Below are 23,961 nucleotides of genomic sequence, written 5' to 3'. Positions count from 1 at the left end.
TCTAATGGCTGAATAGTACTCCATTGTGTATATATACCACATTTTTTATATCCATTCCTCCATTGAGGAACATCTAAAATAACCATATTAAAAATGCAGTACAGAGCTAAACAAAGAATTTTCACCTGAAGAGCTTCAGATGGCTGAGAAGCACATTAAGAAATGTTCAACATCATTAGTCATTAGGGAAATGCAAATCAAAACAACCCTGAGATTTCACCTCACACCAGTCAGAATGACTAAGATTAAAAACTCAGGAGACAGCAGGTGTTGGCGAGTATGTGGAGAAAGAGGAACACTCCTCCACTGCTGGTGGGGTTGCAAGCTAGTAAAATCACTCTGGAAATCAGTCTGGCAGTTCCTCAGAAAACTGGGCATGTCACTTCCAGAAGATCCTGCTATACCACTCCTAGGGATATACCCAGAGGATTCCCCAGTGTGTAATAAGGATACATGTTCCACTATGTTCATAGCAGCCCTATTTATAATAGCCAGAAGCTGGAAAGAACTCCTGTGACTTTCTTAAGTTCTTTTTGCCCCATATGTGTTTCTCTGGACATTCTGAATGGGCCCTGAGCTATCTAAAAGCAAAATATTTTTCCTATCTTTCCTTTGACCCCAAGCTTATCTTTTCTTAGTAAACATTCTATGTGAATTTTAATCACTTCCAAGTGCCCCGTTGGCTTGCGTCCGAATGGTGCTTTCATGTAAGCATGCACAGACCTCTGTACATAGCCAGCTGTTCATCTCCTAACTGTAGTGAGGGCCAGGAGCAAAGGCTACATTATTCACTTTATAAAATATTCACTTGAGTGGGTCTGTCTGTGAAGCCAGATCCCCTAGTGCATTTCAAATTTGATTGTCTGTTCAGAAATCAGATTTGTATACAGCAATTCAGAACCATGTCTCTTGAGTAAACAAAATTACAGCTCATCAGATGTTTTGTGCGCAGGAAGAAGTGACACCCTTGTGGCAGGTTGCTGATACTGTGCGGTGTGGATTCTGCACTTGTAATGGTGCCCATCCTGATTTGCGTGCCACAATTAAACAGGGAAGTTAGCTCAGGTTATTTGATTTTTCTTCCCTTCTCCATGTCCTATTCCTTCCACGCATTTTCTTCTGTTGCACATCTCTAATCTGCCTCCACATTTAGACACGATCCACGTTTTACTAAAATGTAACCAGCACTTACTGTTCATAGTTTCGATTTTTAAAAATATTAAAAACAGTTGAAGATGTTGTGTTCTTGGCTCTCAGTTGTCTGGGGTCCTCAATTCGATTTCCAGTCAACATTATATAAGGCAATAAGTTTCTCTGCAACGAGAACGTATCAGAGCTACTTCTTATACCAAGCTTGCCCTACCATGTTATTAAAAGAGACTGCTGCCCCATTTATTTATGTGGGCTGATGGTTTGTCACCAAGGCAGCACAATACTCTTATGGAATCATTGTCTTATATAGATCATGACCTAAGGATGCAGTTAATGATTAGCTCATACTGTGAGGCCGAAATCTTATGTGGTTGTCACCTTCTAAAATTACTCTGCTGGTTTTAATTAAGTGTTGCAGCCCTAGGGCATACAGTGCTACCAAGGGCCTGGTTGATAGCAGGATGCATCTCTAACTCGAGTTCCTCCAGGTCAGCTTAGGAAAAAAGGATGAGGTAGCCCTGGAGATGCTGCATTTGAGCTTGGCCTCCAGGGCAAGGGGTCAAGCGTTCTCATGGGTTGAATTGGATGGAGAGATAACTGAGCATCTAAGAGCTTGAGGGTCAGCAGAGCCTCTGATCCTACACTGTCAGAGAAAAGTGTTTGTATGAACAGGCCAGCGAAACCGGTGGACGCTAAAGACCTCCCTTGGCCCTCTGTGAGAGCTGTCCAACTTTTGTGGTAGACGAGTTTGAAGTGGAGTGCTTTGCAGAGAATCCTGCCTGGCTCCAACCTTACTTTTCACTTAAGTGTTCAAGGTGTCACCTTGCCATCAATTTTTTTTTTGAACAACCATATGTCACTACATTTCAGCTTGGGTCCTAGCAGGAAATATCCTCATTTAAAAACGTTTAGTGAGCTGGGCGGTGGTGGTGTATGCCTTTAATCCCAGCACTCTGGGAGGCAGAGGCAGGTGGATTTCTGAGTTCGAGGACAGCCTGGTCTACAGAGTGAGTTCCAGGACAGCCAAGGCTACACAGAGAAACGCTGTCTCAAAAAACCAAACCAAATAAATAAATAAATAAATAATAAATAAATAAATAAATAAATAAATAAATAAATAAATAAAGTTTAGTGAAAGGCCCACCTAAAACAGAAGGTCTGTACAGAATAAACCAAAATAAGCTAGGAAGCATCCTGGGGGCTTGGAACAGTGGGAGACTGGGGTGTTCCACAAGGATTAATACTTATTTTCTGTTGCTACCTAGAAAGATAACTTAAGATGTTTGGTGTGTTTGAGATTTCTTTTCACAGGAAAAAAATTTAGGTTACATTAGTAAGGCAAGATTATTTTGGTTATGGGTGATTCACCACGAAACAAGAAAACAGTATCTGGTAAATGCTAGGTATTGGTATTGCTTGGGTAAATCATCACCTATTCCTAAGAGCCGGACAAGGCAGCTATTAGAATCTCTGTTTTACAGGACTGAAGCCAGTAGATATAATATGCTATCAGAAGTCATGTCATTAGAAAGTGCAAGTTCTGGCAGATCTCCACCATTGTGTCCCTGTGGACCAAGACTTCCTAAGCCAACGTTGGCAAGGCTGTCAGATGAGCCTTCGGTGCATCCAAACCCTAAGTAAATTTTCACATCGGCATTTATATTTACTCATGGATAATTTCCAAAAGGAGTAACTGAAGGGCATCCAGAAATGGCAGGGGAAAACAAGGACAGCCGTGATGGGGGGGGGGGGGTGGTGGAGGGAGGACACTTCTAGAAAGTAAGCACAACCACCTTTCCCAGAGGCAGCAGGAAGTTAGATAGAGAAAGGCCATGTGTGTCCCTTGCATGCAGCTGCGTGGAGGTCAGTGGTACTTTCAAGGGAAGTGCTGAGCAGATATTTAGTGAAGGCAAGGCCAGGAGTCCATGGTCGGGCCAGGATAGGGGCTGCAGGTCTAGTTTCATTGCTTGGTAAAACTTAGGGTGGAAGAAAGGGAGTGGAAACCAGGAGAGGTGGGGAGGGAGAGAGGGAGGGAGAACAAATTAAGAGAGTGGTTTGCAAACGTGTTTCAAACTCAGAAGTAGTGTCCAGATGCAGAGAGTTCAGCCGAGTAGCAGAAAGCAACCGAGGATCCAGGAAACTCCGTTTTAGGTGACCTGGATCTTCCCGTGTAGTAGATCCTGATGCTTGACCATCGTGACCTCTCTCTCAGGTTTTCTGTCTAGACGTTCATGCCAAATGGTCTGACCCTGGTACCTTTGTGTTTACTCGTGGGAATGTTCTGCTTCTGGGTTCATGTATGTTTGGATCCTCATTGGCACTGTAATCTCAGCTAAAATTTTGTTTTCTCAAAAAGGGCTTCCCTGGCCACACCATGTCGAGCAGTCCCCCTGCAGCTCTATTCAGTCTCCCTGCATCATGAGTCTTTGGTCCCCACATCATAGTTCATATCCTCCCTGGGGCTGCTCAGACAGACCCCACAGGTGCTGAGCCTGGTGCTTGGCCTGAATCCCACTTACAGTTGTGATCGACTGCAGCTTCTCATACTCGCTTCCAGTCACCTTTATTCTCAGTCTTACCTGTTCTTTAACATGGAGCAGCCCAGTGTTAATCTCAGTGCGTAACACACAGCTGTGAAGTTTTTGGGGATTATTAAAAAAATGTAGCACAGGAGTAAATTAATACACAAAGTATCACAGCCCTTTTCAATAGTTTCAAGGTAGAGTATCATGTGAGGTAGGCTTTTCCTTTTTAATTTACTTCTATGCAAGAACTTTCCTACGAGCTCACAGGTTTGGAGACTTAATGTAATCTCACTTGCATGACATCAGCAGAGAAGACAAATTGATTATCTCTCGCTGTTCTTCGTTTCTAGTCATTTCAAGTGAAGCTTTTTAGAAGCGTTTCCTCTGTAGTGTAATAAGACTTTTGAACGTGTCACTGTGGTCATTATTTTTCATTATCTGCTCCAGAGGTTGCTTTGGTTAATAAGCTTTCCACTGCAGCACTCAGCATCTAAGAAGCTGACAGACATCCTCTGGAACATTCCACAGCACTCAGCTGGCTCTGAGTGATACTCACTGAATGTGTCTTCCTATCTTTTCTTTCTTTTTTCTTTTTTTTAAGAGAGGAATTGACAAAGAGTCCTTCGGCTATGCTTAGACTGATTTGGACTCCATGTAAGGATAGACAGGACCCTTATTTCTTCTCTCAGTGTATAGCCTTCTGTTCCTGCATAGCACATCACTGTGTATTTAGCAGCTTAAAATAATACACATTTCTGGTCACACATTTCTCATAGTGCTGAACGCTGGGCCTCGACCAGAATTACTCAATGATGCAGCATGAGGTGCCTTCAGACTCTATTCTAGTCCGCAGGCAGAACCTGCTGAAGCCCTTTAGGATTCTCCCTTAGTAGCTGTGGCTGTCATTGACGATTCAGCCTTTTGGTATTTGTAGGCTTAGGGTCTATCCAGGTCCTTGCCGTGTGGCTTTCTCACCATGGATGTTTATGTCTTTAAGGAGACTCACCCCAACCCACTAAACCTGCGTCTGATAGAATAGTGGTGGAAGCGAGGTCCTGATGCCTATGCTCTGTTCTGTTGATTAAAGCGAGTTACAGGGGAGAATAGCAGAGACTGTATAGGAGGAGACAGAGCGATCGGGTCACCATGGGGTCCTGCTCCCCTACTCAGTGTTCTGTAGTCCCTGCACCTCCAACCTCTGCTTATCCAACCTTTTGCTTAAGTGAGTGATGATGGAAAACCTGTAGCTGGTCTCTCTTATTGTTCCTAGGGATGTATGACTAATTTGCGTCTCATTCTTGAGCTTCTTTCCGTTGTAGGATCCCTCATGGTTACTCGGAGTGTGGAGAGAGCTCCAGGGGATATCAGAGGGAAACAGAACCTGCTCTAGAGGAAGGGAGAGTTGGGCTATCTCCATGCTTCATGTGGCATTAACCATATTTCTACTTGACTTCTCGTTATGCCACCCAGGAAAGCCATTTAGGTTATAACAACAAATTAGCACCCAGATGGCACACACACTGTTGAAAGAGTCCTACAGTGAGGGGGAAACCCATCCCACCCACTATTTCTCTGTTCTTATGATAAAATTAGAATGTCTGCCCTCTCATGTAAGCCAGCCAAGGAAAGACATATCCCCAGAGTGCTAGTTAATGAAAGAATGTCTTTTCAGAATCTGACTGAGGAGAAGGAAGGAAAAATAAACCCCTAGGGCGAGTCTTACTGCACTGAACTATAATGAACCTAAAGATAATTAAAAGGGGGACACAAAAAGGAAAAATACATAGCAACCTTTTACAGGTTTTTAGGAATTTAGTACTGTTGATACATTTGACATTTTCTAAAATTTAGGGTCTGTGTTTTTATAATTACAACTTGCTCATTTCTGTTTGTGTTCTTATTAATAGTTTGCTTTTTTTTTAAAGTGCTTTGGAAAGGCCTACAACATGGGGATGATGCCCTCTGCCCCCTCACCTCTTGCCATGTACTGCAGTTGGGAGAACTGGCTCTGGGGTCAATGGAGTGGAGGACCCTGCACTTCGCCTGGGCAACGCAAAACAACCCAATCCTGCCGCTGTGGGTGCGGGTGAGCTGGCCCCAAGGGCATGAGAGTGGTAGAGCTGACCCTGCCCCTTGCCAGCTGCAGCGTTGGCTGAGCTAGCTGGGCAGTGATGAAGGGCTCACCGCAGTGGTGTGGGTGTGGGAGAGCTGGTGGGCTGACTAGCTCAGCTACCACCCAGGCCCAGCTCCAGGGCCTAGAGTCGGCCTACCCCGATATTACCCCGTGTATAAACTGCTGGAGCGTGTGAAAGAGCCAATCCTGCAGATCCAGAGCTGCAGGATCCCCATGACACAGGACAACAAGAGGATAACTGAGAGGAATCCCCATGAAGATCCAGAACTGACAGTGTAGCAGAAACCAGTGTAGGCCTGGAACCAGACCAGTGACTCATTGCAATGAGCATTTGTAAGTAAAGATGTGTGGACCAAAGGATATACTGTGGGACACACTGCGGCTTCCATGAAGAGATGTTTTCTATGCTGTTTTGTTTGTTTCTTTTGTGTTTGTTTCCTTCTGGGGAGAAGTTATAAGAGCAGAGGGCCGAAAGAAGGGACAGGGAGATGAGTGGGACTGGGGTGCATGAGGAAACTCACAAAGAATCAATAGAAAGTTAAAAAAACATAAAGGCCTACGAAGAGCATTAGTCATACTCAGAATAAAGAGGTCAGCAGTGCCTCACATTGATTGAAAGATTCTGAACAGTAGCTCAAAGGTACCTGAGAACACTGACAGCTGGCATTATGGAGGTAGAAATTACAGAAGTAGAGGCATTGCTTGAAATAACCAGGCTGAATTCATCTACGTCTTCCCCACGCCCTATAAGTACTGTTTTTCTCCCACTGGCCTCAGAATTATAAGCTTCAGGGATGTGCAGTCTGGCATTAGTAGGTAAATCTATGAGAAGAAACACCATTGGCCTTTATGGTTAGCAGCATGCCTTGGGACGTAAATATAAAATCATAATATTTCTTTCTTCTCTTAGATTTGGAAAGGTCATGTGCCATTCATTCCATTCTCTCCAGGAGGTTTGGCCAAATCTTACAAATAAATCCATATAATGAGACTGAGGTGCGGTGTGCTTCTCGGAATCCTTCTGGCTAAGGGACAGCCTCCACCATTTTCCTAGTCTGTGTTTTTTAGGTTCTGTCTGTGCACCACGCTCACTGCAAACTCTTGCTCTCCTGTGTGTTATAGGCATCTCTGTGCCCCCTCTACTGTAAAGGAAGGGTGATTACATATTCAAATGGAGAAATACTGATTTAAATGGTACTTAAAATTTCCCCACAGTTGCCTGTCATATCATTCTTCAATAGTACTAATAGCTCCTAATGTACATTTTTCAAATAAAGCATTTTTACACAACGTTGAGTGCTTTGTAACCCGAATCTGTGTCAGCACATTTGCTCTTACTTTTCAGTCAAGGCTCATGGCTGAAGCTCGGTTTCCCTTCTGCATAGCCTCCGGCTTCACCAGGATGTACCTATTCTTTGATGACCTTTTAGCTCCTGAACTATTTCATATCTGCCAATTCTTCTAGGACATGAATAAATATTTCATATGGCCCATACAAATTGCCTTCCTCCTAGATCCTGAATAACATTTTAATAGTAATGTTTGAATCTCCCCAGGATACCTTTTATCCAAATTAAGTAAAACCTTTCCATATGATTGGGTCATGTTGCACATACCAACCCAGTAATGTACTTGATGATGCTTCTGCTGGATTTATTTTCAGAGAGCTATTTAGGCATTGGTGAATCCAAGCCCAGTGGTGTATGTTACACCCTTGTATATTCAAGCTGACCCTGTACTCTGACCAAGCCCCAACTTGTCATAGTTAGGGGAGCATTATTTTGATTCAGCAGCACACACAAAAATAAAAATAAAATAAAATAAGGGGCTGGAGAGATGGAGCAGCGGTTAAGAGCACTGACTGCTCTTCCGAATGTCCTGAGTTCAAGTCCCAGCAACCACATGGTGGCTCACAACCATCCGTAATAAGATCTGACTCGCTTTTCTGGGGACAGCTGCAGTGTACTCACATAAATAAATAGATCTTTAAAAACAATAAATAAAATAAAATCAAATGTGTGAGGTGAGTGTTAATTAAATTAGACCTGGAAGAGGACCATGATTTAAGTTAAGGACTCTGTGAGTGACACGTTTCTGAACCCAAGTGCTTGAGCCCTAAGATTTCTTCAGGATGTAACATCCATCAGACAGTTTCAGGCTTTCCTTAATTCAAGAGCCCGTGGGCTCTCGATGTACCAGTCACAGTTCTAGTCTGCAGATGTCACAATGGTCAATAGAAAGAAGTCCTAGTTCATAAGACACTAATGCCCCATTTAAACAATTAATAAAAGTACAGATTTGTTATTTTTTAAAATCATAAGCTAAGGATCCAATCCTATATCCATAATTGATAAGGTCATCATGATCATCCCTATTTAATGCAGTCGTCATAATTAAGGGTGATGGTGAGGGACTATTATGTAGCGAGGCCCGAGAGGGTTTCAGCAGAAAATACTACTTTGAATGAGATCCCAGCATCTGGAAGGCTGGGCTGTGGGAAAAGTGAACTGAGAAGGCCTTCTAGAAGTTTCTGCTGATGTGCTCTTGACGTTGAAGGACAAGTCAAAGGCTTTTGTGGCTGTGCTGTATCAGGAAAGAGGAAGGGAGTCTAATATAAACGGTAGGCTTTCCATGACATAGGGAGACATTTGAGTGTAAGTGCAAACATAACAAAAAGATCCTTGGAATGTCTGTTTCATGACAGTGTGGAGGCCAGAGGCCTGGGAGGATTTTGCTGGGGGTTGCCTCTTGTAGCTCTGAGTCTAACAAAGGCTGGCTGTGACCTGTTTTTTTCTTTCCAGTAAGAAGAAAAGCTTGGAAAATAAGTTCCTACTAGAGAAAGAGAACTTGGCTTGCTTTCTCTGTGTTGTTCCTGGCTCTCTAAGCTTCATTTGTGAAAAGCTATAAATCATGTTTTGCTTTTTCAAAACCCTTGATCACATTTTGGTCCTACTGCTATAATTTTTTTTTAAGACTGATGTAATTTCTTAAGAATTCAGCTTTAGTGGATTGCCCTCTAAAACTCAGAACACTCTTAGTCTTTCTACAACTCAGAACACACTTAGTCTTTAGACGAGGCATGTCTAGTTAGGTAAAAGCATGAACCAGGTCCTGGTCACCAGCTGTGTGTCTTCACTTAGGATCTTTGGGGGTCATGGTGGGGACAGGGGCAGGGATTCAGCTGGATCTCCTTGACCTTGCAGAAAAATGATCGTTAGGAGCATTTACAGAATAATTGCTAAGAATCAAAGTAATTGCTGGGAATAGAAACATTGTTTCCAGCTCTAGTGCATTTTTGCCTCTGGACCCTGCTCTGGTCTGACAAGATGGTGTGGCAGAGTGCAGACAAGCACCGTGGCTATGGAAGCCTGGTAGGGCTCGGGTCCCAGGCACATCTTGCGCTGATCTGATGCATTCTGGACACCCATCTGAATGCTCACAGGATTATAAATTCACACTACTCTTTATTAAATTTACAAAATGTTGATTTTCATTGAAAGCTGGCTCAGGCTGTGCATTAATTCTACTTTGGTCCTCTGAGAACTTTCAGGCATTTCAATATCTAGAATCTTTCAGAAGCACTTTGCCAATATATCCTAAATACAAGTTATATATGAGTGAAAGGATTATGGAAATTTATGTTTCATATTTATGTTTCTTTATTTTCTAGAAATGCACCCATCCCTACCCTGTGTGTATCCCCATGACAGAGATTACAAGAGATCTGCAGACACCCCTCATAAGAGGTGCCAACACAAATCAGACATCAAAGACCTACTCAAGGGCACAGTTTGACACAACAAAACTGCCTACCAGTTCCCTTCAAACCTTATAAAGGGTGTAAACTGTGTTCCCTGATATTAAGACTAACATTTTGTATCCATATACTTGGCTAGAAGTGCTTGTCAGATGTAGGTGTTCCCCGGTGGGATGTTTAGGGACGCTTATGTATATTATGATATCACCTGCAAATAAAGGTGCTTTGACATGTTCCTTTCCAATTTGCATCCTCTTGATCTCCTTCAGCTGTCCCATTGCTCTAGCTAAGACTTCAAGTACTGTATCAAATAGGTGTGGAGAGAGTGGACAGTCTTGTCTTGTTCCTGCTCTTGGGTATCTTTTCTGCCTGATGGGTTGCTTGGTCTGGCCTTTGTGTGACGGTTTTTGCTTTATTATGTTTCATTTATCTTGTTTGGTTGATCAGATGGCTTTTGAGGAGAAAATGAACGAAGGCTGAACCTGCCACTCATCCATAGGACTTATGCTTTAAACAGATGTATCCTTAGGGGACATTTGGGGATGAGGAAAATTAGGCCCCCTGTAAATTATGAGATCACCCCGGGTGATCTATTTCACTATAGCCTCTGGCCAGCTTGGGTCACAGAACACCAGAGAAAATGGGCACACAATGAAATTCTAGGCATCCGTTAAAAAAGTACATCTGAAAACATAATAGCTTAATATTAATAGCTTAATAACATAGTTTTTTTAATGAGTCCCTCCAAGCTACTCTTGAATGTGCAATTTTCCAGACTTTTCCATTACAGTTTGGCTATTTGAGACAAAGGCCGTGTCTGATATTGCCCCATTGTGATAAAGCCTGGGTCTTATCTTTGTAACAGGAGCTGCGCCTTTGCCAAGGGAACAGGCATTTAGGTCGTGAGGTCATTGTTCAGTCTGTGGCTGCTTGTGCTGGTCACAAAAACAACAGTGCTGTTTCTAGGGACAGCGATTGCCAGAGCCACCGTGAACAATGAACTGCTTTCCAAACCTTAGAAAGCTTTTGGGGTTGGGAAATATTGTCTCCCGCGATGACACTTCTAAGAGAGACCTTTACCATGGCAGGAATTTAGAATAGTTGTTCTTGGGCACATGGAAGAATACTTTACAAAAGTGTCAGAGGCTTCTCAAAGTGAAAAAGCATAAAGTAGGCTTTGTATTCCCCTGGCCTGGGGATGCTTCTTACCAAGTGACCTCGCAGGGTAGAGGCATCTTGCAGTAGCATTTATCTTTGCAAATGCAGACCTCATGAAACCTGGCTGTGAGCCACACAGAGATTCGCATCCTTAGGCGACCCCAAGCATGCAGCCTGTCGTGCCACATTCGTGTGTCTGTGCTTCACTTGCATGTTGGAGATATGTATGGCATGTGAGCTCTGTCCTGCCTCTTGCTGAGATCTGTGGCAAACAGGCTAATTCTGTGGAGTCTATGGTACATCATCTTTGACAAGAAGAAAAATGGATTGAACCAGAGAATCCAACATGCATATATTATTCTAGATCCTTTGGATACATCCCAGACCAACTGAGACACAGTCTGAGCGGGCCTGGGGATGTGTATTTTTTAAAAGTTTCAGGTGCTTGGTTGTCAGTCTATCAGATGATCTTTAAGACCATTCAGTTTTGATGGGACAGGGGACAATATCTACCCTGGTCACCAGGCTTATGTAGGATAATAAAAAATTCTTTATTGCTAATCATAGCCACCGTTGGGTTCCAATTAGTTATTTCACTTTTGCCAAATGCCATGGCTTATTCCCTAGTGAACGCAGATTAATGATCATAAAAGATTTGCCTACAGAGCCTGCTGGACCTTACTCACACATATTGTTCCTATTATGTTCATGGAGAAGAACTGTATCAATGATCTAGCACTCTTTGTCTAAGTTATGGACTTTCTATGAACTTTTTACAGATGTGGAGACTGGGGCACAAAGAGAACAAAGAACTTGCCCATGGTCCCATGGTTGATAAGTAGTGGGACCAAAACTTAAACCGAAGCTATGCAACACAAGATCTGGACAGTCAGCCTCTATACTATTGGGTTTTCGTTGGCTTTTCCTTCAGGGATGAAGGGTGGATGGTATAACTCCAGCGGTCAGCAGAGGACCTGCCTGTCTGTTGCACTGGCTGAGATTGAGGTTATGTTGTGGACATGTGGAATACTTGGGTCCCCCACTCAAAGGAGAAAGCAGGACTAGGAGGCAGATTGAGAAGAAACAGAACACATGTGGGTAGCATTGGGTGAGTTGAGTGCGGATGGCCAGGAGCAGGGAAAGCAGCTGTGGCAGTAACCTCCCTCCTGGACCAAGAGTCAGGGAAGGGCAAAGGAACGGTCAGAGGATAAGAGGAGAGCCAGGAAACGGCAAGCACAGATTTTTCTCCGTGTAAGGTGAGATCAGCAGCCCCAGGAAGTGTTGTGTCAGATCCCTGGAAACCAGAGATGAGGTAGAAACCTAACAGCTGTGGCATCGCCTTCAGGAAAGGCTTCCATAGCCTTCAAATACTGAAATACTAGATGACAAAGTACCAAATGGGGTTAATGTGCTGTATTTAATTCACATAATCTTGTGTGATGCATTAAATAGGAGGATAACACTATCAACCCACCCCCACCTGACATTACAATGACTGGATGGCCAAGCAGCTGACTCTACTGTCTCAGAGGCCTTTGAAGTCAGTCCCCTGTCTCAGCACCGGTTCTCTCACTACATGTGCTCTGCTCAGCCTAGGTTGTTCTTTCTTTCGGGCCCTGGCTACTGTTTGTCTGTATAGCTGCTAGGGCAGCCAGACTGGCCAGTCCTGCTCACTCTAATTTCTCTGTGAAATGAATGCACTGGGTTTGAGAGACTGAAGCAGGCCCCTGCTGTAGCTTTTTGACCCTCCCTGCCCCAGTATTTCCCTGCTAGACATACAAGGAGGCGGTAACTGTGGACTTCCTTATCATCTCCAGAGCCAAACCGCCCTCCCCACTGCCATGCTGGGTACCACCCACCTCCTTATCACATCCTTTCCACCTGCTCCTTACCTGACTCAACTCTGGCAATGCCAATGTGGGTAAAATTGATGTCAGGCTTTGTCTTGGATTAGAGGATAATTATTTTTTTATGTAACTCACTAACCAGACCATTCTCAGGAGGAAACTGGGGGCCTTAATGCTGGCTGCTAGCCCCGAATTTAGCAAAACTAAGAACAGGCAGTTTTGCAGCTAGGACCAAGCTTTGCAGAGACACGTGGGTCTTTGTGACCATGATGTCAGGGGAAAGCCTTCCACTACAGCGCTTAACTGCTGTTTCTTGGTGTTGGCAATCCCTGTCCCCTGATGCTCTACAATAGGCTTCAGGAAATGTCCACACAGAACTAAAAGTTGTGGTTTTATAAGAAAATTTCTTTATTTGTACAGGCATTAAATGGAAATGTTGGTATTATGTCACCACACACAGTAAGAGAGAGACAGAGACAAATAGAGAGAGAGAGACAGAGAGACAGAGAGAGAGAGATTTTCTAAATCCCCCATTGATGTAAACAAGTAGGTCAGGCCACATCCATTCAAATCCAGAACTGAAGATGTGAATGCATATCTAGCCTGACCTTTTTCATAAAGCATGCTCTATGGTGTATAGGGAGCATTTCTGTATGTCCCCAGATACACACAAGTGGGGGAGGAGGCTGTTTTAATAACTGTGAGACTGCTCTTACACTCTTTGAGGTAATGTAAATGTGGTGTCTTGCGTTTGTATGACTTCTAAAGATGGAAGAATCCATGCATGCCCAGCTCTCTGGTTTGTCATGGCCCAAGTAGGCTTTGACTGGACGTAGCTGGTGCTTCTCACCTCTACGGTGTCTCTTGCCATAAGAAGTTTCATCTCCATCTCCTGCAGCCATTATCCAGGTACCCATTTTAACTCCTCCAGGACATTAGCCATATGCATCCTACTTACCCCTTAGTCACAGTAGAACCTAGAACACTCTCATTTGTACACAGATATTCTCCACCAAACACTGAGTGAGTGCTATTGAGTCAAGAGAAACTGACTGGTTCCTAGACAGCAGGGGTCAACCCAGTGGCTTACACCACTGGCTCTTGAAGAGTCTGAAGAAATATGGTGATGCCCCCACAAAGCTATCACCTGCCATTGTGTGCCTGTCAAAGAACTGAACCTGATTCCTTCTATATGGCCCTAGATCACAGCATCCAGTCTAGCAGTGATAAATATGGAGGTCAATATCCTTCATTACCCAACCCACACCTGAGGGCTAACCATTCCCACAGAGCACTACCCAGCTATGAGTACCTATAGAGAGGATTTAGAACTTAAGGCTGACATTTAAGAAAATGTATTTGCTCCACCTACATTGCTCCACTGTGTATGTAAGTATGTGTGCATGTGTTCGTGCTTGTGTGTATCCACACACAAAAGTATAACAACAGGGCAGCTGGAGCTCAAGACCTTAGCATTGCTGGACATAAGGATGTCAGCAAGCAGCAGACTGGATCTTCTGACTGAGAAGAGAGAAAGAGTTAGAAAGAAGTACTATGGTCCAGCCAATATGAAAGTATTCAATAGCACTGAACGTCATACCTAAAAATGGCTATGCTAGTAAATTCTAGATTTTGCATATTCTTCCTATACCGCTTTTTTCCTGACAGAAACATCTGTATGTTTTCTTGTGCCTTTTGTGTGTTTCATCCTATTCTGGTTTGTTATTATTTTATTATGTTTTTTGGATGTCTGTCTGTTTTTTAATGTGAAAGAAGAAGAGGGGGTGTGGATTGGGGGGACCTGGGAGGAGTTCAGGGAGAGGAAACTGTCATCAGAATATACTGTATGGAAAAACAAAAGCGATGTTCAACCAAGAAAAAAAAAAGCTCAACTATTTGGTGTTGGTACTTTGGTGAGTCGTCATGACGTGTAGAGGTCTGGAGGACAGTGGAGAGGTAGCTTGGTCTTCTCCTGTCGCCTGTGATTTTCCAGCACAGCATTTCGCTAAGTCTATAACAAATATGTACTGTGATCTGAGGTGAATTGACCACAAAGCTGAATTTCTGAGTCTTACCACGGGGCAGTGTGGGGAAGAGTCCACAGGTGCTTGGTAGTGCCCATTATGTTTAGATACAGGATAATGCATGCAAACTACTATGTTAGCCTCTGTCCTTGTCTATTTTATGTAGCTAACACAAGAATCCCATGGACTAGGTAATTGATAAAGGATAGAAACTCACTGCTGCACAGCTGGAGGTGGGAAATCTAAGGTCAGCATATCAGCACCTAGTTGCTCCTCTGGTTGTGGCAGAGGAGAAAAGGAAAAGGATGATACCATAGCTCCTCCAGACCTTGTGCAGGGAGGGATACAGAAGGCTATTCACAGGGGATAAGCATCCATGATCTAATGGCCTCTTAATGGCTCTACTTAATCATGTTAGAAATGTGTAACTCGGAAGAGCTATTTTCTCACTTTAACAGCCACTATAGATTGTCCAGGATGCTGTCTCACCCTTTTGACCTTTGACTTATACAGACTAACTTTATGCCCGTGCATTTGAGATTGGGGAACGGGACTGAGGATTAAAGCCAGAGCCTAGTATGTGATAAACAGGCACTCCATCACTGAGCCTTTTCTAAACTTTTATCTCGAGTCAGAATCTTACTGAATTGTCACCTTGGCCTTGAACTTGTGATCCTTCTACCCCATCTTCTGAGGCAGCTGTGTTCCAGGCTTGTAGCACCGTGTCAGGCCACACTATGAGTCTTACACTTACTGTACCCACCATGTCTCCCTCCCACTTCCAAGTGTAATACCTAGTAGGAATACGAGAAGCATTTTTTTCAATTGCTAAGTGAAGAAATAGAACTGATAACTGATTTGCTTTTATGTTCTCCACGGTGCTCAGGGCAATTTCTTATGCATACAGGACATGGTTATTGGATAAAGTGATATTTTAGATTAGAAACAGATCCTCTACTATGTTAAATACCACCCACTTGCACATAGCAGGAGCCAACTAAATACTAGTGGCTGTTAGTGGGTCGAATCTGGAAAATAGAAAAGACTGTGGTGAGGTGTTCCCTGGTGACAAGAAGGGACATGTAACATGGAGAGGAACAGGATGGGAGAGAAAACAGAAAATTGGGCCTCAAAGTTGAGACAGTGTGCTAGGTTGGGACTGAGGGCAAACCGTAGTTCTTGCTGGAGGTAATTGTTCTAATTACCCTTTGTGTCTTTACCATCACTTTTTAGGAAGAAGAGATGACCCATTGGGGCCCTTTTGAAGAGCTTAGCATTCATAGAAGCCTCTTCCTGGAAATTTTGAAGCAGTGTATTAGAAACATTACTGTCCGTCTTCCCAATCTGCCATCACGCTCCCTCTCTGCATACTCTTCCCAGGCCTTCCCAGGAGGCATTTAGTTACAGTCCGCTCTGCTCCACCTCCTCCTTTTTAGTAGACTCCCGTTTCCTTTTTAGTAGACGATAACAGGGATTCAAATTTTCTTGCAGTTAAAAAAAAAAAAACGTACCATATGGATTAAGATGTGTCTAATCTGGCGTGGGCACATTAATGTATCACTTTGGAGCTTTCCACCTTGGTAAACATTTCTATTTTTTAACTACTGGGTCTGCAGCCAACAGTATTCATTATTTTAATTAAAAAGATTCTGTGATTTCTTTTCCAAATATGGTGCTAAGTATTCTAGGGGGGAATGCCACTGCTTATAAAAAGAATGAGTTGTGGAGTAGCTTAGAGTATTATGCACTTCCTATTAGGTAAATGTAATCTATTATGTTCAAAGTAATCTAAAAATAGTAGCCTGTTTCCATCAGATGCTACGTTGTTAGCTCTGTTTTCCAGATACAATCTGATAAAGTAACTAGCATTGATCTGGTTCTTATTATAGCAAACACACTCAGTGCTTTACACCCATAACCTAGCAAATGTTCTCCCTACAAGAGAGCTGTTGGCAACATCCCCACTCTATCCATAAGAACTCTACTTAAGAACAGGTTCAAAGCGAGATAGCTAGAAAGGGGCAGCCCTGAGATTGCAGCCCAAGGAGTGTCCCTGGAACCACAGCTGGCTCAGTCCTCCCTACCTTGAGCCATCGGTTGGCACAGACTAGTTTGAGAAGTCAAAATTAGTAAAGATTCTTGATGGAAACACCATTAAGGATGGCATGTGCTGGCAGTGCACAGGATGCAGTGTAGCTGTGGTGATGGAGGACCCTTGATCAAAGGCTATGTGTGCCCACCAGTGCCCAGGGTACCAGTGGATGGATGCTACAACCTCTACACCGGTGAAGGTCAAACTTCTCATGTCCAAACCAAATAGCTTCAAACAGAAAACATGGGAGTTTCCAAAATCTAATTTGTGTCTTAGAAATAAATGTGACTATATACTTTTTTTCTTTTTAATGGTCTGTCTCTTGAAGACAGGACCCTGTCTGTCATCTGCTCTCTCTTGCTGTGTGCCACTTCTTCTAGGAAGGAGGCTGGCCCTCCTAAAGCCCACCAGAGGAGAACTGTGAAGAATTCAACTGGACAGGCCAGCTACCCCACTCCCTGCGTGTTGGTTTGCTTCACTTTCCAACATTGATTTCTCTGTCAAAAAAATAAGGAGCACAGGGCTGGAGAGATGGCTCAGTGTTTAAAGTGCCTGCATCTTAACCATGAGGGAGGACCAGGGTTCCCATTCCCAGAATTCACCTGTCATTGCAACCTTGGAGAGTGGAGACAAGAGTATCCTTAAAGTCAGCTGGCTGGTGAGATTAGCCATCTTAGTAAGGTCTGGGTTTGGTTGAAAGACCCTCCCTCAATGAATAAGGCAGAAGAGCCACTGAGGATGAGTCTCAAAATAAACCTTGGGCATCCACATCTACATGCATGTATGTGCACATGCGTCCACATATAAATGTATGTGCACACACATGGGGGGTAGGGAGGAAGGAAGGGAAGGAGAGGGAGAAAGGAAAGAATAGAAAATATCACAGCTTCTTGGAAAGTTACTTCATTGACTATAGTATTTCTAGTACTTAGCAGTGCACATTATAGCACATGTTTTCTCACTTTGTATGTACACATACATACACATATATAAACATAAATATATTTAATATAAATATGTATTTTATATATAGAATAAAAATAAGCAGCAGATATCAAGTTCCCAGCATGGTGCTGTTGCGGGTGCTAGGCGATGAATTCTAGTTCTGCTGTCGCTCACTCCCTCTTGCTCCACTGCACACAGTTTGATGATGCTGGGTTTGCTGATCAAACACAATTTTTTGCTGATGGCCAAAGGCACTCTCTTTGTCAGCATTGATATTCTTGGGAAAGGCCAATGAGTTGTTTGCACATGGATGCTTTTTATTCCCACTGTGATTTGAACATAAAGTCTAATTAGTATGAGACTGGATTTATTTTATGTGTGTGCGCAGCTGTCAAACCTGTTGGTAGGACACCTGGCCTGTTTGGTTCCTTCAGATCCCAGTAGATTGAGGACCACAGGTAATTTTTTTATGGCCACAAGAGTTCTCTTTGAGAATTTTCTGTCCCTTCTCTACTCTTTGGTTTACTGAATATGAGTCTGTAGAATGTATGTGTGTATGTATGTGTGTAGATGTAATATGTGTTTACATGTATATGCATATGTGATATGTGTATACATGTATCTGTCTGTGCATGTGTATGTATATGTATGTGTGTGTGTGTACATACAAGTTGAGAAAATGTGTGCTACAATGTACTAGGCACACTGCTAAGTGCTAGAAATACTATAGTCAATGAAACAAACCCACATTCTTTATTACGTGGAATTTATAACTTCAGTAAAATTCAGCTTGAGGATTTAAGCAAATTCAATTGGAGCACATTCTGGACTCACTGGTGACCATCTTGAAGCTTAGTGTTGTGAGGTTTTAGTGCTCACACTGGCATGTGGCCACTGGTGCCCTGGCACCAAATAATGGGTTTTGTTTATTACTATCAACTCAAATGACTGAAGTGGCTGTAATTTCAAATGACCCTTTCCAGTCGAGGCCAGGCCAGAAGATGGTATGGGGAAGCCTTGGTGACCCTGAAGGCTGCACCTTTGCCTGAGGAGGCAGAAGCAGGTGAAACCTGAGAAGAGCAGGCTGAACAAACTCTGAAGAACCAGGCCACAGTAAGGAAACTAATTTCAACATAGTATACTTGCATGAATTAATGTGATTCATTTGGATTTTATTGGTTTTGTGGCCTTGTTTATATTATTGGTTATAAATTTGTGCTGATTTTATAGCAATTAAAGCGCTTTAAACATAAGGCATTCATAGTGTTATAATAATAACTTTTTTTGCTAGCCCTTGGGAGGTCTGAAATAAATTCTTTTTTTTTTTCTGTAAAAGAGGCCAGTTCTATTATTCAAGTGCAAATGCTTCCTCCAGAGAAAGGTTGCCCACAGGTAAAATTCTTTCTCTATATATAAATAGTTTAAGAAGAGCTAGCTATAACCTTGATTTATCAGGAAAAAAAAAAGAGCTGTGTGGAAAGATATAACTGTTTTTACCCAGAACTGAGCAATTATATTCTTATGTTACCCATGAACAAATTGTCATATGCCTATTTCCTATAATTATTTTGATTAATTGATTAATTTCAAGACACACTCTTGCATAGCCCAGGCTGGCCTCAAACTCATCATATAGCCTGGTTACTGGAATTGTGCCAGAGCTGTGCTCTGAAAGCCCTAAGAACCTAGGCTCAGCCCCTCTTACTAAAGACGCAATGGTAAGACACTGATTTGTAAGGAACAGAGAGCAGAGATTTATCCAGCATGGCCACATTATAAAGAGGAGTAAAGAAGCCCGTGTCCTCTGCTCCAGTTCACTGTTCTATGGCCCTACTATGAAGTTTAGGTTCAAAGGGAGGACAAGAGGAATGCATAACCTTGGCAAGATGGGTTACCATCATTAAATAGGCTACAATCTTTCCAGCAAGGTGTATGAAATCTCTTTGGCGGAGAAAAGTTATCCCGGCACCAGGCTTTCTACCTTTCTACCAACATGAGATTCTTAGGGGATCTGAAATCAGACGGGATCGGGCGTGTTCAGGGTGGTATGGCCTTAGACTCTTAGGGAATCTGAATTTCTATTGTTTCAATGACCTGAGAGCCCAGGGGAAGGCCAGCCATGGATGTCTCTTTAGAATATCTTCTACTCCTGCCAGGACAGTTACAGCTGAGGATGACCTTGAACTCTTGACCTTCCACCCTCTACTTCCCCAGCAGAGGGGACTTACAGGCATGTGCTACTATGCCTGGCCCTCAGAAGCACATCCCTGCTACTCACCCTGCCTGCGCACATACACTCATGGCCCCCTGGAACCTCCTCCCACTAACTCACACCCGCTACTTGTCTCTAAGTACTGCTCTCTGGAGCATTTCGACATTGGGTTTCAAATTATTTCATTAATATTCAGGCTATGTCAAGCCTGTCCTGAGATTAGAAGAACCATAAGAGAGGACCTCTGTGAAATAATTAGCAAGTTCTACAATGTAATATAGCAGTGATTTCTCTTTCCTCTAGAGTCTGGGCAGCAGGACAGCACTGAGGTACAGCTCTCCGCTAGCACCCAGATGGTGCCGTTCACAGAGTGACCACACATCTCCCTGATTTGTCTGGGACTGCCCAGGTTCATGACTGATGTCTCACCTTATCTATTAACAGTTCCCCTTTCACTCTCATCTGATGATAAATTATAAGCAGCTTCATTTCTGCAAAGAACTTGACCCATGGCCCTATTAGATCCAATTAAGGCTTTTTCTGTTACTTTCCTCATTAACTCTCTGTGCCCACTGAACCACGTTGATGTCTAAGGATATGGTATTCATAGACATTTTTTGGTGATGTCTCTCTTAGAGTCTCTAACGCTCTAAGTCTTATAAATCACAGACTTTCTAAGTCTTACTTAGTGGGTATATAATAGCAATGAGAAGCTGGCTACTTCAGAACAGTAATTGACTGATTTTCATCAGCAAAATCTTCTATAAAATATGAACTGATAAAATTTGATACCCAGGGGGCCAGAGCCTGCAAATCCTGGTCAGCTAATATAGGATTTAGGCACATTCTCTGTTCAAAATGATAAAAGAACAAAATTGTACTACCTTGTTCCACCCAAAACAAAAGTATCGGTGACCAACCATGGCTCTGTAGGATTGGGCCATTGCCTGCCATTTTGGATGCAAGTCTTGCTTTTGCCAGAAACTTACTTTGCTGTCAGAGCTGAGACATTAAACCAGTGACCAGGCTCTAATGGCATCCTATGGAGCAAGGCCTGTGAGAATATGTCTGATTGTTCTGGAGTCAAGAGTCTAGATTGCCAATGGCACAGGGCTCATTTTATTCCTATCTCTTGCTCTTTGGCTGTTTGGCTTGATCCTCACAGAGGACCAAGAGGAGAGAAGAAAACGTCTACTAGTGTTTTTACGGAAAAAGCTAAAAAAAAAAAAAAAAAAAGAAAGAAAGATGATTAAGATGATTATATATTTGTGTGTGTGTGTGTGTGTGTGTGTGTGAAATTTTGAAATGCATGCAGACACTAGAATTAGAAGTTCCACTAAGGCAGACCTGAAGCCTATTTAGCCTCATTGTCTGCCCTCCAGTCCTTAAACCAGTGTCCAATGCCACGTAGGTGCTCACAGATTGGAAGAATGACGGAAAGTCATGGGTGCTGGGAATGGACAACTGGAGGGAAGAAAATCCTCAAGAGTGACTGCTCATGTGTTCAGTTTTCATTGGCTGTGGTGAGAATCTGCGAGGATGAGATAGCAGTAATGAATGCACAATTTTCTGGATGCTTTATTAAGCACCATTTCATGGTTTTTAAGGATCTTTTTGTCTGTTAGTATATTTTTATTTCAATTACTCAGTCATAGTAACTATGTAACTGAAATCCCTATTCGAGGCATGTGTCTGTCGTATCCCCGCCCCCTCCTCCCCTCTCTTTCCATCTTCCCCTGTTCTCCTTCCCCTGGGTCGCTTCCCTTTCCCCACCACTCCAGATTCCATGTTCAGATCATTAAATGGATTAATTTGTGAAATATTAACTGTATCTTATTTTTACTCACAAAGAAAAAGGATGAATACATTCTATACTTTCTTGTGCTGTTGTAATTGGTGTCTAATAACTGCCACGTGGGTGAATTGATGATTGCTTTTCTATACCAAAGCAGTCTAAATAGTTGCCTCCCTCAAAGGATGGCTTATGGGTCCCTCCTGTGTCTGGGTTGTGTTCTGACAGAGCCTGCGCTATTTGAGGAGAGAGGGCATTGGAACATTGGGAAATGGACTGGAGTTCCTCTGGGATGATGCTTTTGTTTGTGTGTCAAAGAATCACAGCCTGTCTGCTGAGGTGGTTTGATTTTAGATTACCAAAGGAGAGGGCAGTGTGGTGCTTCTTTGAAGGAAAGAGAGACCTTTGTCAGAGGGAATCTTGGTTCACGTCCTCCCGTCTCTTTTTATGTGGTCCTGTTAAATCCATTTAAAGTCCCTATGAGTCCACTATCCTTCAGAAGGTGAGAATTGTCGAAACAGATTAATGTCATCACTGGAAACTTTTAGCTAGCCTGTGACAACTAATCTGAAAGGATTTATCAGAATTCACGTAATTTAGCCACTTGATGACTGCTGACAGGTGGTTGTATGGAGTCATTCCAGTCAGTGGAGGCCGTAAAGATGGAGCTGTCTCTCCATCCTTTTCCACACAAGGTCAGGCAGGTTTTCCAACTTCATTTTCCTCCATTTATAGTGGTTTTCTCATATGACCAATACCTTGTACCTTTTTGTGTTGGTTGGTGGTGGTCCAAGTGCTTGAATCTTCCTCATGTCCCATTATGTATCAGTTTTCCTTTTAAGATTATATTAGCAATACCTAATATTTACATAAAATCTTTATATAATTGTTAATATTAAATATATTTTTCTACTATGTGGGAGGTGTGCTATAGGTATTAAAAATATGATCTTGGGGCCGGAGAGATGGCTCAGCAGTTAAGAGCACTTGCTGTTCTTGTGGTGGAGCCAGGTGTGGGTCCCAGCACCCACGTGGTAGATCATAACTGTTGGTAACTCCAGTTCCAAGGGATCTGATGTCCTTTTCTAACCACCATAGTCACCAGGGAAACATGTGATGCATGTATATACATACATGTAGCAAAACACTCATGCACATAAAATAAAAATAAGCATATCTCTTTAAAAATTTCCACTTAATCCTCACAATTCTCTGAGCTAGAAGGTGGGTAAATATCTTTGTTTCTTTTGTCCTTTAATCCAGGCTGGCCTCAAACTCTTTACTATGGAAGCTGACAAATTACTGACTCAGCCAACTGGTTTGAGAAATCTGGGAAGGGGGCTGGAAAACTGGCTTAGCAGTTAAGAGCATGTCCTGCCATGGTGGAAGTACTTCCTAGCACTCCCAACTGCCCATAATTCGAAGACATCCAATGCCTCTGGCCTCCACGGTCACGTGCATTCACATACACATAGCCATATACAGACACCCGACTGCAACTAGAAGAACAATTTTTCTAAAAACCCCGTTTTTAAGGAGCTCCCACGAGCAGATCGGAAGGCTGTGGCTGGGAGCTCACAAACAAGTTGAACATTTGCTCAGTTGGTTAGAAACAACACCTGGCATGAGAAGGGATGCTTGGAACACGGTAGACCCTGGCTACTATGGGTGAGATGCGAGATGACTCCTGAGAGAAGCACGTGGATACTGTCTTCTCTCTGACAGGCGACCTTCATTCACACTCCGTACAGGAACCTCTCCTGTCGGTGCCTTTAGAGAGAATTCAGTCCCCAACCTCATCTTTTCATTTGTTTGTTGGCAGGTGCACATTTATCACACACTGGGTGTCATGGTGTGTGATTCAAGGGTCAGGGACCTGGAGGGAAGCTTATATTGCTTCTCTTTACCCTCCGGACTGCCAGAAGCTTCCATCAGGAGCCCCAAAGAGCTGAGGCACAGGCTGAGCCCCTCGCTGCCTGCATTCATTGAGATGAGCAGTATTTCCACATGATGAAGCCCCGGCTCTCAATGTCTTCTAAGATGCTTGACTGGTTTGACAGGAGCCTCTCTGTCGTGTGCCTGTCCTCCCATGCCTGAACAGAATGGACACAGGTAATCTAACCCTTGCTTCACAGCCAAGGTCTGTGTTGCCCTGCAAATAGAGAGTTGCTCCGTCTCCCACAGCCACTGCTGTGTCACTTGTCACTTCTCAAGGTGTCCTCACGCCCCTTCCTAATCGACTAGCTCAATGAAAACCTGGCAAGAGCACCAGCTCTCCCAACCAGTTGGACTGGAGATAGTCTGGCAGAGGCATGGGGGTCTT

At 43.2% G+C, this 23,961-nt stretch overlaps 1 protein-coding gene across 8 annotated transcripts in view; it reads left to right on the top strand.

Annotated features, from left to right (window-relative positions):
• Positions 1-23,961, top strand: part of Apba1 (amyloid beta precursor protein binding family A member 1) — a 201,324-nt gene that overhangs the window by 29,798 nt on the left and 147,565 nt on the right. The window contains exon 1 of one of the 8 annotated variants that reach the window (XM_052188171.1): positions 18,629-18,747. The exons of 6 other annotated variants lie outside the window; for them this stretch is intronic. The gene's annotated coding sequence lies outside the window, so the exon portion shown is untranslated. Of the gene's footprint in view, positions 1-18,628; positions 18,748-23,507; positions 23,751-23,961 lie in introns of those variants that run through there. One more of the 8 variants, XM_052188179.1, reaches the window with a different exon arrangement.

This window comes from Apodemus sylvaticus, chromosome 1 (genome assembly GCF_947179515.1).
Source record: "Apodemus sylvaticus chromosome 1, mApoSyl1.1, whole genome shotgun sequence".
Taxonomy (NCBI): Eukaryota; Metazoa; Chordata; class Mammalia; order Rodentia; family Muridae; genus Apodemus; species Apodemus sylvaticus.
The sequence above is the reverse complement of the archived record's forward strand: the minus strand, read 5'-3'. Positions and strand labels throughout refer to the sequence as shown.